Source organism: Serinus canaria, chromosome 21, assembly GCF_022539315.1.
Source record: "Serinus canaria isolate serCan28SL12 chromosome 21, serCan2020, whole genome shotgun sequence".
Lineage (NCBI taxonomy): Eukaryota > Metazoa > Chordata > Aves > Passeriformes > Fringillidae > Serinus > Serinus canaria.
In genome coordinates, this window is record NC_066334.1 from 7,007,523 (window position 1) to 7,021,843 (window position 14,321).

Sequence of the window (14,321 nt, forward strand, 5' to 3'; positions counted from 1 at the left end):
CCAGGCAGCCCTTGCCCCGCGGGCTGAAGGCACAAGGAGCCAGTGCAGCATTCATATCTTGTTTGCTCCTTTGTTCCCCCATCAGCCTCTCTGAAAGGAGCACTTGGGCACAGCCACCAACATTAGCAAAGCCTGTGCAAAACGCTGCTGGCAAGGCCACAGCCAGAGCACAAAGCTGCCTTGTGGATCCTGCTCCCCACACCTCTATCACTGCAAGGAGGGCAGGGGTTTTCTCCCAGCAGCTTGCTGGAAAAGCCATCCCAAAGAGCAGCTGATCACACTCACCTCCCCCAGTGCCAGCCTCACACTCCTCCCCACATCCCTGGCCCAGCCAACCAAGTCCTCAGCAGGAACCTGCAAACTTCATTTCAGGCAGCTTTAAAAAGAAGCACATTGGATAAACAGGTTTCCAATCAATAGGGGGTTTGTTCTGTTATGGTTCAAACACAGGTTTCACTTAAAAATATGCTGCATTTTCAACCTATTGATTTAAATTTAAGCTCCGAGCTAAAATCAGAGAGTATGCATCCCTTTAAGTGAAGCAGGATGATTTGTTTAGACTTCATGCAACTGAGACAACTGCAACATATAGTAAAACCAGAGTGAAAAATAGCTGAACATTAAAAATAGTTAGTCTAGCCAGGATGCCACTTAAAAAAAACCCCAAATAGCAGCTCATTAGAAACTTAGAGCTGGTTGTTTTGAGTTTGTTTGGGTTTTTAATGGTTAACTCCAGCCCCAGCCACCCCTTTTTAATTTATGTCCTTGCTCCCTCATCTTATTTCAGAATCACATAATAACTAATTGTTTTCCAATTGTCATTATTTTCCCGACTAGAAATTAAGCACAATCCGGGCACTGTTCACTCCCCACGAGCAGAGTGTAACCTGGCACTGAGGCTCACAGGGTCCCTCACAGAGCTCGAATGAAGTCAGAGCCCCTCGGGCAATGCGGGCTGGGAACAGCCCTGCTGAGAGGACACAGCACCTTCGGCAGGGCCATTACCCCTGCACTAACCCAGCCTGGCACACCTGGGGCCCCTCCTGTCCCAAAACTGAAAGAAGTTCTTTATGGGTGAAACAGCCACCCGGCGTGGCACCCACAGAAAGATGCATTTTGGAGCTGTGAGAATAAATTTCCAGATTGAGGGTTATTTTAAAAAGTCAGTTATTAGACCATCAAAATGCCCTTTTTCTCACCTAAGTTGCAACCGGTGTTAACAATTACAGGATCACAGAATCTCCTGAGCTGGAAGGGACCCATGGGGATCAGAGTCCAGCTCTCAGCCCTGCCCAGACACCCCAAAATCCCACCCTGAGCATCCCTTAGAGCTCCTGGAGCTCCAGCAGCCTCGGGGCCGTGCCCATTCCTTGGGCAGTGCCCAGCACCCTCTGGGGGAAGAACCTTCCCTGAAATCCAACCTGACCCTCCCAAAAGTTCACACCTTTGAAAATCACACACACATATCTCCTCAAACTCATGAATTTTGTCACTTACTTTGCTGGGGCAGCCCTGAATCTGCACCCACAAGTCCACAGGAAGGACTCTGCAGGCAAACAACCCCCACCAAGGTAAAACAAACCCCTGGACACACAGAAATCACTGCCTGCTGAGCCACAGGAATAACTGGAGAGGGCAGGGCTCTCTCTCCTGGTCCCACTCACCTTTTCTGCCCAGGAAATGCTCCCTGTTTTGCACAGGAGCATCAGGAGCTTTGTCCAGGGGCAGAGTTACCCATCCCAGTCCCCGCAGAGCACAAATTCACAGGGCACAGGCACCCCAGAGGCACAGAGAGGCAGCACAAGTGCTTCCCTGCACCTCTCTGACCTCACAGCATTCAGACAGACAATAGCCACAGTCTCTGGCCACACCAAAGCTGGGAGTGGGAGAAAAATACCCCAAAAGTGTCCTCAACCCAGAGGCAACCACCACATTTCATTCAGGTGAGGAAAATGAAGTCATTTACCCCAATTACACACTGAAGTCAGCTAAAGAGCCAAAACCAAAACTCGGAGACCTCATGATTAAACCATGACAGTCACTGTTTCCTGTTTTCCAAAGGATCCAGCACACTGGCAACTTTTGCTCAACAGCCACATTATTCTGCACTCCCTTCTGCACACCTCAGCCTCACCAGCTAGCCAGCTGAGATTTTACCAGACCTCACCAGCCTAACCACCCCAAATCTCCAGGCTTTGTGCAGCAGTTGCTCCTTTCCATGCCCAGCCCTGCAAGGAGGAAGGGGCTGCACTCAGTGACCCGGGGGTGCACCCCAGCTCCCGACACCCCACAATTGCACAGCTGCTCTGGGCCTTTCCACAGACACTGCTGGCAAAACAAAAGCCTGAAACAATCACCAGGAAGGGAAACCGTGTGTACACCGGAGTCAAGCTCTGCACTTCCTCTTGCTTTTGTCATCCCGAGGCTTTTCTGTGCCGTGCCCTCCCCTGGCAGCAGTTTCCCCCGCACACGGAGCGAGCCCGCAGGCAGCAGGGGCTGTGAGGAGCGGCTGTGCCCGCTGCCAGGCAGGGGGGTCCGGGGAAGGAGGAGAGGAAGGAGAGGAAGGAGAGGAAGGAGAGGAAGGAGAGGAAGGAGAGGAAGGAGAGGAAGGAGAGGAAGGAGAGGAAGGAGAGGAAGGAGAGGAAGGAGAGGAAGGAGAGGAAGGAGAGGAAGGAGAGGAAGGAGAGGAAGGAGAGGAAGGAGAGGAAGGAGAGGAAGGAAAGTTCAATGGAGTGCACTGCACTTCCCAGCCTCACCTCGCGTGCTCCCGCTCCATCCGCCCCGCGCAGCACAGCGCACACGCGGGCTCCGATTCCCCCTTCTCCTCCTGCCGGGCACCGAAGGCCGTCCTGGGGAAGCGGGGAAGGGCAGAAAGGCTGCCGGGGCTCCGCTCCGTGGCCCCGCTCCGGGAGAAAGGCGCCGTGCAGGCAGCGGAGTCCCGGCGGCGGCGGGCGCACAAGAACAATGAGCTCGCAGCCCGGGCATTGTGTGCAGCCGCCTCCTGCTCTGCCCTCCCCGCGCGGCCGCGGACACCCAAAACCGGCCCTGGGCACGCCGGGCACGGACAGCAGCCCCCTCCGGCACCCCTGGGGCCAACTCCAGCAGGAAAACCAGGAGGAGACGTCTTTAGCAGAAGTGCTTTTATTATCATAGAAACGGTTCCACGCCTCTTAACCACCATGGATTGCTCAGTTCTAAGGGAGCTGGGTATCAAAAGGAAAAAAAATAAAAAAAAAAGAAAGAAAAGCCCAAAATGTTTGCCTGGCAATACCAGAACAACAAAAAAATATGTTTTACGTTGCACATTATTCAAAAATTTGACATGCGCCTTTCACCACCAAGAACTACTTCTTTTGACACAGTGTTCATTTATATCTGGTTAAACCCCACATTTTAGTACCTGAATTGTCACTTCAGATCTGTTCTGAGAGAGCATTTTTACTGAATTCTAACAGGGTGAACTACCGCGAGAGGCTCCTCAATTCAGCTGCACGGGTGCACACGAGAAATAACACCTTTGATTTCAATAATTGGCCAATGTAAGCCAGGAGTAAACAGCCATCAGACAGCAGCCTGCTGACTGCACAAAAACCCTCTGAGCTCCTCATCTCCAAGAACGCTGCTACTTCGAGGAAAAACTCAGCATAAGAACTCAGCAAACCAAAATAACTGCAAGCAGCCTGTAAAAATAAATCTAAGGGCAGAGACACCTCAACAATGAATCATATTGTTTTCTTCCCAGCAATTTCTTGAGCAGTCAGTTTCAGCAATGAAACCTCCAATGTTGTCTGCCTCCTACTACTTTCCTGATTCTGGGCATCTTCTTTTCACGCTTTAGAAAGAGAAATGGGAACAAAACAAAACAAACGAAAGAGAAAAAAAAAAAAAAAAAAGAAGAAGAAGAAAGAGAAAACCCCACCCCTTCCTATGCTACCGAAAATGTTATGATTAAATCAATTTGCATAAAATCTTCATTTCAGGATTCCATACCTACACACATGAAAGCAAGTGTGCCTTTTAAACAGCTAAGCCGTTCACCCGTGTGCGTGCATTTAAATCATACCTAAGTCATACACCCCCTTTATTTGGATGGCCAACAAGTTAAGCCTTTCCCTGTGCACATTTATCCCTACGGAGCATCAGGCAGACACGACAGACGAGCAGCAAAATAAAGAAACAAACCAAGAGCCGCGGCCGAACCGAACAAATAACCCCGAGCGCACGCACGCAGCCCAGCCCCGGCAGGCACAACTCCCGGAGCCCCCGCGGAGCATCCCCGCGGCCCGGCGGGGCTCGCTCCCTCCCCGCGGCCTCTCCCCGCCACCGCGGCCCACCCACCTCGGCGGGCTCTACACCATCCGCGGCGGCTCCGGGGCGCTGCCGGGACAAAGCGGCGGCGGCGGCGGCGCGGGGGGGGAGCGAGCGGCGGGGACCCCGCGCGGTGCGGTGCCTCAGCAGCGGCAGCCCAGGGGCATCTTCCCGGGGAACAAGGAGGGGACGGAGGAGGAGGAGGAGGAGGAGGAGGAGGAGGAGGAGGAGCGGCCGCCGGTCCCGCGCTGCCCCCGCCCGCCCCTGCCCTCGCGCACGCACGCACCGCGGGCACCCAGCAACGCCGCCGGCCGCGCGCCCCGCCAGTATCGCCGCGCGCCATTGGCCGCCGCGCCGCGCCGCGTGACCCGCCGGCCAATGGCGGCGCGGGATGGAGGGCATTTAAACGCGAGGGGAGGCGGGGGCGGCGCCGGGCACAAAGGCGGCTGTGAGGGAGAGAGGGAGGGGCGGCTTGGCCCCTTCTTCCTCCTTCCCCTCCTTCCTTCCTTCCTTCCCTACCCCTGGTTCTGCGGGCCGGTTCCATAATCGCTGTTCGAGAGCCACGGGGCTTGTTTTGTCTTTGTCCCTCGCCTCTCCCAGCCCAGGTGTCGACTGTGGAATCGCGACACCGGTGAGGTTCGAAAGGACCTGTGGGACCATCGAGTCCAGCCCACCGTGCCCTCACCCAGGGCGCTGAGTGCCACCTCCATTCTTCCCTGGGCTCCTCCGGCCATGGGGACACCAAGCCCCGCTGGGCAGCCCCTGCCAGTGTCTGACCACCCTTCACGTGAGGGAATCCTGCGTGTCCAAAGGTCCAGCCCGACAGCGCAGACCTCCAGAGGTCCGACCTGAGCCCTCCCGGTGGAGTGGAAATTGACAGAGGCTCCAGGGGGAAATTGACAGAGCCGCTGCATGGTTTGGCTTGGAGGGACCTTACAGTCCATTCATCCCATCCCATCCTGCTGCTTCCCCTGGCCCAGGCTGGCCCAGGACACACTCAGGGACAGCCAGCCCTGTGAAGGTGACCGTGGTGAGGGTGGCACCCGTGCCCAAGGCTGGCCCAGGACACTCTGAGGAACAGCCAGCCCTGTGAGGGTGACCGCAGTACCCAAGGCTGGCCCAGGACACTCAGGGACAGCCAGCCCAGTGAGGGTGACCCTGGTACCCAAGGCTGGCCCAGGACACTCAGGGACAGCCAGCCCAGTGAGGGTGACCCCGGTACCCAAGGCTGGCCCAGGACACTCAGGGACAGCCAGCCCAGTGAGTGTGACCCCGGTACCCAAGGCTGGCCCAGGACACTCAGGGACAGCCAGCCCAGTGAGGGTGACCCCAGTACCAAAGTTTGGCCCAGGACACTCAGGGACAGCCAGCCCAGTGAGGGTGACCCCGGTACCCAAGGCTGGCCCAGGACACTCAGGGACAGCCAGCCCAGTGAGGGTGACCCCGGTGCCCCGGGCCGAGCAGCCCTGCTGTGCTCATGTCCCTCTGTCCTGGACGTGTCCGACGTGCGCTGTTGGCCCCGAGCTGGCTCGTTCTCATGAATTAGTGAACAGCCATCAGCCTCAGGACTAAATGTGTGTGAAGTGTCTTCAATGGGAGGCGAGGTACAGAATTTTGTGGCTCTGTCAGAAGCTCTGGCCCATCAGCCCTCCAAGGTTCACACTCTGCATCAGTCACACTAAGCTGCTGTTGCTGGCCCTGCACTGAATGTTCACATTATGCATAAGTGCTTTGCTGGATAAACAGCTGATGCTGCTTCTTGCTGCTCTGTGCAGCGAGGAAGTTGACACAACAGCAGAATTCCAAATTACCGAGTAGCAATTAATAAAACACTTGGTCACTTAGGAGATTTTTTAAGCTTCTTCATATCCAAGCTATCACATATTTAGACAAGATAACACAAAGGTACCAGAGCTGAAAATAGAGCAAACTTGTTATTTAACATTAACCTCACCTCTCCTCCACAGGCCAGCAAAATAAATCACATGGCTGTAAAGAAAGTCACACATTCTTCCCGGGCATCTGAGCATTTTCATGTGGAATTATATCTTCCTTCTGAAAAGGCACTCGGCCTTGTCAGGGCAGATTTTGCCCTCAATTACACCCGTGTAACCCCAACTGTTTGCTGTCTCTGTAAACTGTCTCCGTGGTCGATTCCAGTGGTGCTGCAGAGATAAGTTTGAGGCTGTTATTGCCTTCAGCAGGGGGAAGTGGGAACTGTTCTCGCTGAAGAGAAGGGAACACACAAGGAGATCTGAGCTCGGCACATCAGAGGAATTCAATTCTCTGCCCTGAACACACAGGACAAATTTATCCCCAGCATAACTTCGGGGGCATTACCACCAGAGGGTGAGAGACAGAGCAGATTGTGTTCTAATAACTCATTTAGATAAGGTCTGGAAATGCACATCAGCTCAGGGGCTGCCACAGCCATCTCGGAGCTGCACTTAGGCTGTCCTTGATGGAGCCTGATTCCATCTCTCCTATTTTCTGCACTAATTACAATTTCATGTTCCTTGGCCTCTGGATGTCTGCATTAAAATCTCCACAAATTGCCACGGTGGCAGGTTTGCCTTCAGCTTTTCCCAGTCGCTCTCTCTGTGATGGGGAAATTCTCCACAGCAGCCTCTCCCCCTTTCTCTTCCCCTTTCCTCTCCTCTGCCCTGCTGAGGGAGTGGCCACACGAGGATTAGAAATGTTTACTCACAACATTCTGATGCCAGATTTTGTTGTTAAACAAACCCAAGCACTTCTGGGGGGGAATAGCCTCACAAATATATGTCTAATGTGTGTATCCTAGAGCAGAGGAGGCCACTGCCTTGATTAGAGGGATGGGGCACAAGGAAAGGCCGAGAGAATTGGGGTTGTTCACCCTGGAAAAGAGAAGCTCTGGGGTGACCTCATTGTGGCCTTCCAGGACCTGAAGGAGCTGCAGGGAGGAAGGAGAGAGAGGATTTCCAAGGGCTGGAGGGACAGAGGGCAGGGCTGGATGGGATACTGGGCAGGAATTGTTCCCTGGGAGGGTGGGCAGGCCTGGCACAGAGTGCCCAGAGCAGCTGTGGCTGCCCCTGGATCCCTGGCAGTGCCCAAGGCCAGCCTGGGACAGTGGGAGCTGTCCCTGCCATGGCAGGGGTGGCACTGGGTGGGCTTTGAGGTCCTTTCCACCCCAAGCCAGTCTGGGATTCTGTTGTGTAATAAACATCTGTACCCCCCAAAATTATCCCCAGCCAGTCCTAGCAGGCACAGCCACATCCTCACACCACCACCCAGTGATCCAATTATGACTTTGGTTCCTAGCCAGGGGATTGCTGCAGGAATAGCTCTTGAAGCTGCTGCTTTTTTGGGGTTGTCTTTTTTTTTTTTTCCTTTGGCAGAGCTGCAGCTCTCCCTGTGGACAATAATAAACAAAGCCACAGAGCTCGTCCCATGATGTTCTCCCAGCTAAAGGCACGGGGTTCAGTTAACCCAAGGAAGATCCAGGAAGCCCCAGATGCTGCTGAGGGAGACCTTTGTCCCTCTGTGTGCTCACAGCAGATCTCACACCCACGTGCAGAGAGGTCACTGGTGGGACCAGGGGGCACGTTCTGTGCTCAGTGTGTGAAATGTCTGACGTTCATGCAGATTGGCCCTGGGAGAGCCTGGCAGGCTCTACTCTGGCAGGGCAGGTGGGAATCTCTGGGTGTTTGGTGCCTCTGTCTCCCAGAGCTCCCAGGGGTGGGAACTGCTGACACAGAGCAAGCCTAATTGGCCAAATCCACTGAGACACCGAAATTCCAGCGTGCCACAGGGGTACCCACACAGAATGTTAATCCTCACATTCCTGCTCCTTACCCCTGGATATTTGTGAGGATCTGAGCAGCACAGTTCCTGCTGAGTGTTCTGGCTCTGGAGCTCCTGGCTCCCAGCCCTGCTTGGTTCCCCATCTCCCACCCCCTCCTTTGGGACCCTCAGTCACAGGGTTCAGCTCTTCTGGGCACCCCCAGATCCACTGAGGAAGGAAACAGCAGGAGCCTCAAATTATTGCTGTTATTGTGGTGGTGTTGTTGTCATGAAAAATCACACCACGTTTCACCTGTTACCATTCCATCTCCTTCATTTCAGGGGAACAAAACCAAACTGTGGCAAAAGTCCCCTGGGAGGTTCTTTCTCCCTTTGCCAACCCTTGCACCTATTTTATTTGACACCCATATGGCAGTGTATGTGCTGTATTTAACTTTTTAAAATTACCTCTTTACAAGTCTGTTTTAATGTGGCTCCTTTTTTAATAACTGACATTTTGCCAACTGATTGAAACAAAAATCTATGAGGAAAAAAATCTAACTAGGAACTATGAAGTCAAAACACAGCACTACTGAGAATTTTGTGAACACCATTTCAGCCCAACTAGTTGAAATAACGGAGGGGTTTTTCAGTTTTTAATTCTCCAGTCATGAAATTACAAACCAGTCCTTGACCATGACAGATGAGTCAGGTTGTAACCTCAGCAATGCAGTAAAAACTCAGCTCTAATGAAACAGGCAAATGTCAATACAGCGATTAGCTCGGGAGATAATATTCTGAGAGGCTTTTACAGATGACCTAACTCCACTCACAAAAAAGGATTATATTCTCTCTTTCCCTTTGTCATAGCTGAATACCAGTCCTTTAGCTGAAAACTGTTTGCTTTGGGGGGTTTTCTGCTTTGTTGTGTTTACTGTAGAAATCTCAGGAATTTAAAATCTCATTTCCACAGATATTACCCGGGAATTTTTGGAAGGCTCATCCCACTTGGAGGCCAGGTGCTCTGGATATGTGTGAACTCCTCCAGGACACAGAGATCTCTGTCTAGGAGTGGCTGTATGGGCTGCAGTGAAAGCAGGAGCCATGGAAATGAGATTCAAATCAGTCTGGGCACATTTGCACCCATTGGAGGGAGCAGCAAGTGCCAGGGGCTGAGCCGAGCCCTGAAAAGCCCAGAGCCCTTCCCTGAGCTGATGCAACTTCTCCAGGCTGGAGGAACAAGTTCCCAGCAGGACAGGCTGGGCTGGCAGTGACCATGGCACAGCCACTGCTGGTGTCCCCCTGGGACAGGGAGAAGCTCCTGGGCACTGCCAGGGATGGGAACGAGGTCAGGGAGCCCGTGGGACCCAGCCAGCCCCACCTCGGGGGCTGCCTGCACATCCTTGAACATCCTCTGCCACCTCCTAAAGCATTTCCTGCCACCTGAAAGTCTCTGCGTTGGCTCAGTCCTTCTGTTTTGCCAGGAAGTTTTGAAGCCTGAGCCACAGAACCACTGAGGTGGAAAAGCCTCTGACATCACCCAGTGCAAGCATTGACCCCACCAAACCCTGTCCCTGCACACCTCCCAAAGAGCTCAGCAATCTGGGGGGAAAAGCTCCATTTCCTGGGGGACCATTGTCAGGGTTCTAACACACAGCACATATACAGCCACAACATTTCTGCGTTTCATAGCTTCAATATTTTAAATCCCGGAAATGTAAAATGTTATAAATTAGTTTCCTCATTAAATTAAAAAAAATTTAAAACCTTTTTATCTTTTAAAGGTTTTCAATTTCCCTGACTCAGACCATTTCCTAGTGGGTTCTGCATAATGAATATTAGCAGAGGTTGGCTTACCACAGTGTCTGGTGAGACTCATTTATCAAAGCCCAGGATGTGCACCGTGCAAAGGGAAAAAAATCCCATTGAAAGGGAACAAAAAAATTTCAGCCCTAACAATCGCTCCTCTCATTTCTGTAAACTTGGGCATGTTCCAGTGCATGTGGAGAGGGGACAAAATGGCATCTGCAGAACATGAAACGTGTCTAACGAGAGATTTGTGCACCTTGAAAGGCACCGGTGCTGAAGCTGCAAATGACTAATGAGTCTTTCCTCAGGAGTGGGATTAATTGCATCACCCCTTGATGCTCAGCCCTGGATCCTGCTTACACCCAGGGACAGGCACAGGAGCCACTCTGGGATTTACATACCGGATAAAACCTGCTAAACAAATTAAATAGCACTACCTTGCTTTCAGCCCCAGCCAGCTGCTGGATTGCACCAACATCACAAACTGGCAGCAGCCCTTTGAAGCAGGGGGATGGAAAAGGGATCCAAGCTCAGGAGGATTTGGGGGGAGTTTTTGGTACCTTTTCACCTTCAAGTCTCCCAGGCTGGTGTCTGAGCAGCCACTGGACACTGAGCTCCTGCGCACTGACTCACACAAGCCCAGGGACACCTTCACACCCCTCTCCATGGCCACACACCCCAAACCTCGAGGCTTTTCCATCCCCTTTCCTACAGCAAAGCAGTTCTTCATCAGGCCATGCACAGGGACAAGGACAAGGTGCCTCGTGCAGATCCAGTGGGACCTCACACAGCTCAAAGTGGGGCTGTTTTCAATGTCTTCTAAACTCCTGGGCCCTGCTAAAGGGAATTCACTGTCAGCCCCAAGCACAGCACAGAGCTGGCTCGTTTCTCCATTCCCTGCAGTTCATATCAATTGATTGCTCATAATCAATTATCGACTGAGCCCTCAATAGCAGCAGATGTCAGAGCAGCTGAATGTGACATCCAGGGGAGGCAAGAGGAGGCCAGAGCAGGGGCTGCTGGCCAGGGCTGGCCTGCTGCTCTCGGGCTGTTCCGAGGTTTGTCTGACACTGCTGAGCTGCCCCCTCCTGCTGGGGTGGGACTCCTCACTGGGCCCTGCCTGCATGCCCCTGTAAATGCACCACTGCCCCTCCAGTGCAGCGAGCAGCAAATGCATTTCCAGCCTTCCCTTCTTGTCCTGAGTGACCCACTTGGCTCTGAGCTGTTAGAAATGACCAAAGCGTTCAAGAGAGAGATGGATTGATTTCAAATTTGCATTTTGGTCGTTCCCCCTGCAAATTGCTCCTCCAGGAGGAGGTGCCTGGCTCCCACCTCTCCCTTGTAGCTGCTCTTTCCCTGCTGTTGCAACGCTGCTGCCTTTGATGGCACCTCTGAATGGACTTTCTGAAGGGAGAGAAAACAGAGCTGCAGCAATGGGAACATTTCCATTTCAAGCACCATCTCTTTTTTCCCTTCAGCACTTGTTATCTTCAAAGCACTGTACAAAACCGACTGAGGAATCCTCCCCAGCGCCCTGGGAAGTGTCACCTGTGCCTGGGGACAGGTGAGACAAGTGAGCAGCAGGGAAATGACACAGCAGAGCCGAGGTCTGGGTGCGTGGCTGGGGCTGAGCAGGGCTCACACCCCGTGGGCCTCTCCCCACTGGAGAGCCTTGTTCCTAACACCCTTCACCCCCAGCAGCTGGGCAAGAAGAGCACATCAGGCTTTGTTCAGCACCCCAGACCTGCCTGCCCTGCTGGAGACACCCCAGACCTGCCTGCCCTGCTGGAGACACCCACCTGTCCTAGAGGCACCCACCTCTCCTGCTCGGGGGCTGAGGACAGGCTCAGAGCTGAGGCTCTGCCCTTTCCATCTCCTGGGGAGCAGGTGCCCTGCCCTGGGGCTGCTCCAGCCCAGGAGCTTTCCTGGCTCCTTCTCCAAGGGGACCCCACACCCTGTGCCCCTCACAGGCACCCCCAGTCCCCCATGGCTGCTGCCAGCCCCATCAGCAGGGGGACCCTGACCCGGGGCTGGCCTGGGGGACTCTGACCTGAGTGACTCTGGCCTGGGGCTGCAGAGCCAGGCTGGCCCTGGGATGCTCCTGCAGACACTGCTGTCAGCACGGTGTCAGCTTGCCTGGCCTCTGTCCAAGGGGTTTCTTTTGCAGAATTAGCCTGCATTCCTCCTCTCTCCTGTAACTGAAGCCTGGAACTGGCACCTGGATGATTAAACCTGCTGGTTCCAGACAGAGCTGTGCCTGTGCCTCCTGCTTCAGGCCTGAGATTTCCCCACACACTCACTCCCAGTGTGGCACAAGGAAGTCATCTGGGCATTGTGATTATTTTCTTCCTCATAGTTTATTTTGTATCTGTCATTTTTATCATCTGAGTTCTTTATTCAACCTCTTTTCTTCCTCCATTCCTCAGTTCTCTTCCTTGATGTTTTTTGTGGGGTTTTTTTCCTCCTATTTTTTTTACCTCCAGGCCCTCCTAGCAGAACTGAGGTCTGCAGCTGGTTTGGCTTTATTTCTTCTCCTCGTTCCCCTTCTCCACAGCCTGCACCTCCAGTCTCTGAGGGTGTCTATCCATGGAGCACAAAGTGCATACAAAGTGCACCAGATCTGAGGGCACCTGGCTCCCTCTGGGACATTTTCCCTGCAGAAAGGGCCAGACCTGGGCTCCAGCCCCAGCCCCAGCCCCAGCCTGGTGACCCAGGAGCAGCTGCAGGGAGAGGCCCCGTTCCCAGGTCTGCATTCTCACACCCACCCACAGCTCCTATCTGCAGGGAAATCATTTCACCCTGCCACACAAATGAGCAGCAATCAAAGCTCTCCAAGGGAGTGCTGGGCCTGGGCTGGTGCCTGGCACAGCTCTCAGTGCTGCCACAGCCCCAGAGCTGCTGGGGGCAGGCAGGGCTGGCTCTGAGCCCTGTCCCAGTGGCACAGCCCCCCTGGGTGTCCTGGCAGAGCTCAGCCCCAGCCTCTGCTCCTGAGGGAAGGTCAGGAGGGGTGTCCTCACTCGCACCAGGGGCTCATGTCTGGCAGGAAAGCCAAATGCTGAATCATCAGGTTTCTCAAGATCACTGAGGGATGGCAACATTCCTTCCTGCCAGAGCAAACTCATCGGGACCGGGCCTGGGCCAACCAACAAGAGCAAGTCAGTGCTAAGAGCAGGCTGGGCTACAAGAAAAGGCCCCCCTACACACCTAGAAACAGCCAGGGGTAATGGGAGAGCTTTCCCACTGCACTCCTTTGCATCACTCCATTGAAAATCCTGCTCCTGAACAGCTCCCAGAGCACCTCCTGCCTCTCCCCTCTGCCCATCAGTCACCACAGCTCTGCTTTTAAGCCTGGCTGCTACTCTCAGAGCAGCCTCCCAGCTCGTGTTTGCTAAGCTGATGCCTCCTCTGCTCCAAGGAGTGCCATCCCTGCAAATTATTGCAGTAATAAAGCCACTGGCTGTGCCACATTTGCTCTCTGTTATAAAGCACAGCCTTTCGAGTCCAACTCCGTGGGGACAGCAGGGAAAGGTGAGGAGCTGTGCAGCAGGAGCTGAGCCCTGATTAAGGAGCAGACACAGCTCCCCCCCTCCAGCACTGCAGGTTTAGGTCTTGATTTTCAGCAATCAAATCTTGTTCCCTATTCACTGATTCCCCTCACTCCAAACACACACAGCGCTCCCAATCATTCACTTTTCTCTAACACGCTTAAAATCCTTATCTCCAAACCCCAGCCCCACGCTCCAGCACTTCCCCTCTCGGGGCTCTTTTCTTCCTTTGCAAGGGACTCCTTTCAACGCTGCAGCCTCATTAGGGAGAGCCTGAATCCGCTGCAGCTGGAAGCACCTTGCTGATCTGGCCCAAATACTCTCTGGGATTGAACTTGAAAGCTTTCTGTGAGGGGTTTGATGGGACAGGTGAGCACAGCATCTGACACGGCAGGATTGATTCACAGAGCAGGAGGAACACACGGTTCAGTAGCAGCTGACTCCAGCCCAAGCAATGTTCCAACCCTGCCATTTCCCGGTTATTTTAAGGCACCACACACCTGGTAATTGACCTGTAAGTGTTCTCTCCACCTTGCTCTGACAAGGTGGGAACGATAATGAATTCATGCCCGGCTCCATTTGCAGTGTGAGTGGAAGGGGCTTTTGTCAGAGCTGGGACTGAGCCCTTGCTCTGAGCAGAGCAGGATTCCAGCCTGGCTCTCCCCCACGCTGATGTGGCTGCACACAGCCAGGCCCTGCTCATGCCACTCATTTCAGCACAGCCTCACTGCCCTTCGGGCTTTGCTCGATTCATGGCAACCAGTGACCTGATTCTCCAGCTCCTTTTGCTTTCTGATCCTTATTAAAAGAAAAGCACCAGGTGGAAATAGAGGCCCAGGTAAGGGGGTGAGCATTTGGCTTCACTTACCCCCATGCCAGGTGAGGAACAGCCCTACTCGT

At 53.7% G+C, this 14,321-nt stretch overlaps 1 protein-coding gene across 1 annotated transcript in view; it reads right to left on the reverse strand.

The window, feature by feature from the left end:
* Nucleotides 1-4,421, reverse strand: part of RERE (arginine-glutamic acid dipeptide repeats) — a 164,604-nt gene extending 160,183 nt beyond the window's left edge. Inside the window, 1 exon segment of the mRNA XM_030231967.2 lies at nt 4,339-4,421. The gene's annotated coding sequence lies outside the window, so the exon portion shown is untranslated.
* Between the last annotated feature and the right edge of the window lie 9,900 nt (nt 4,422-14,321).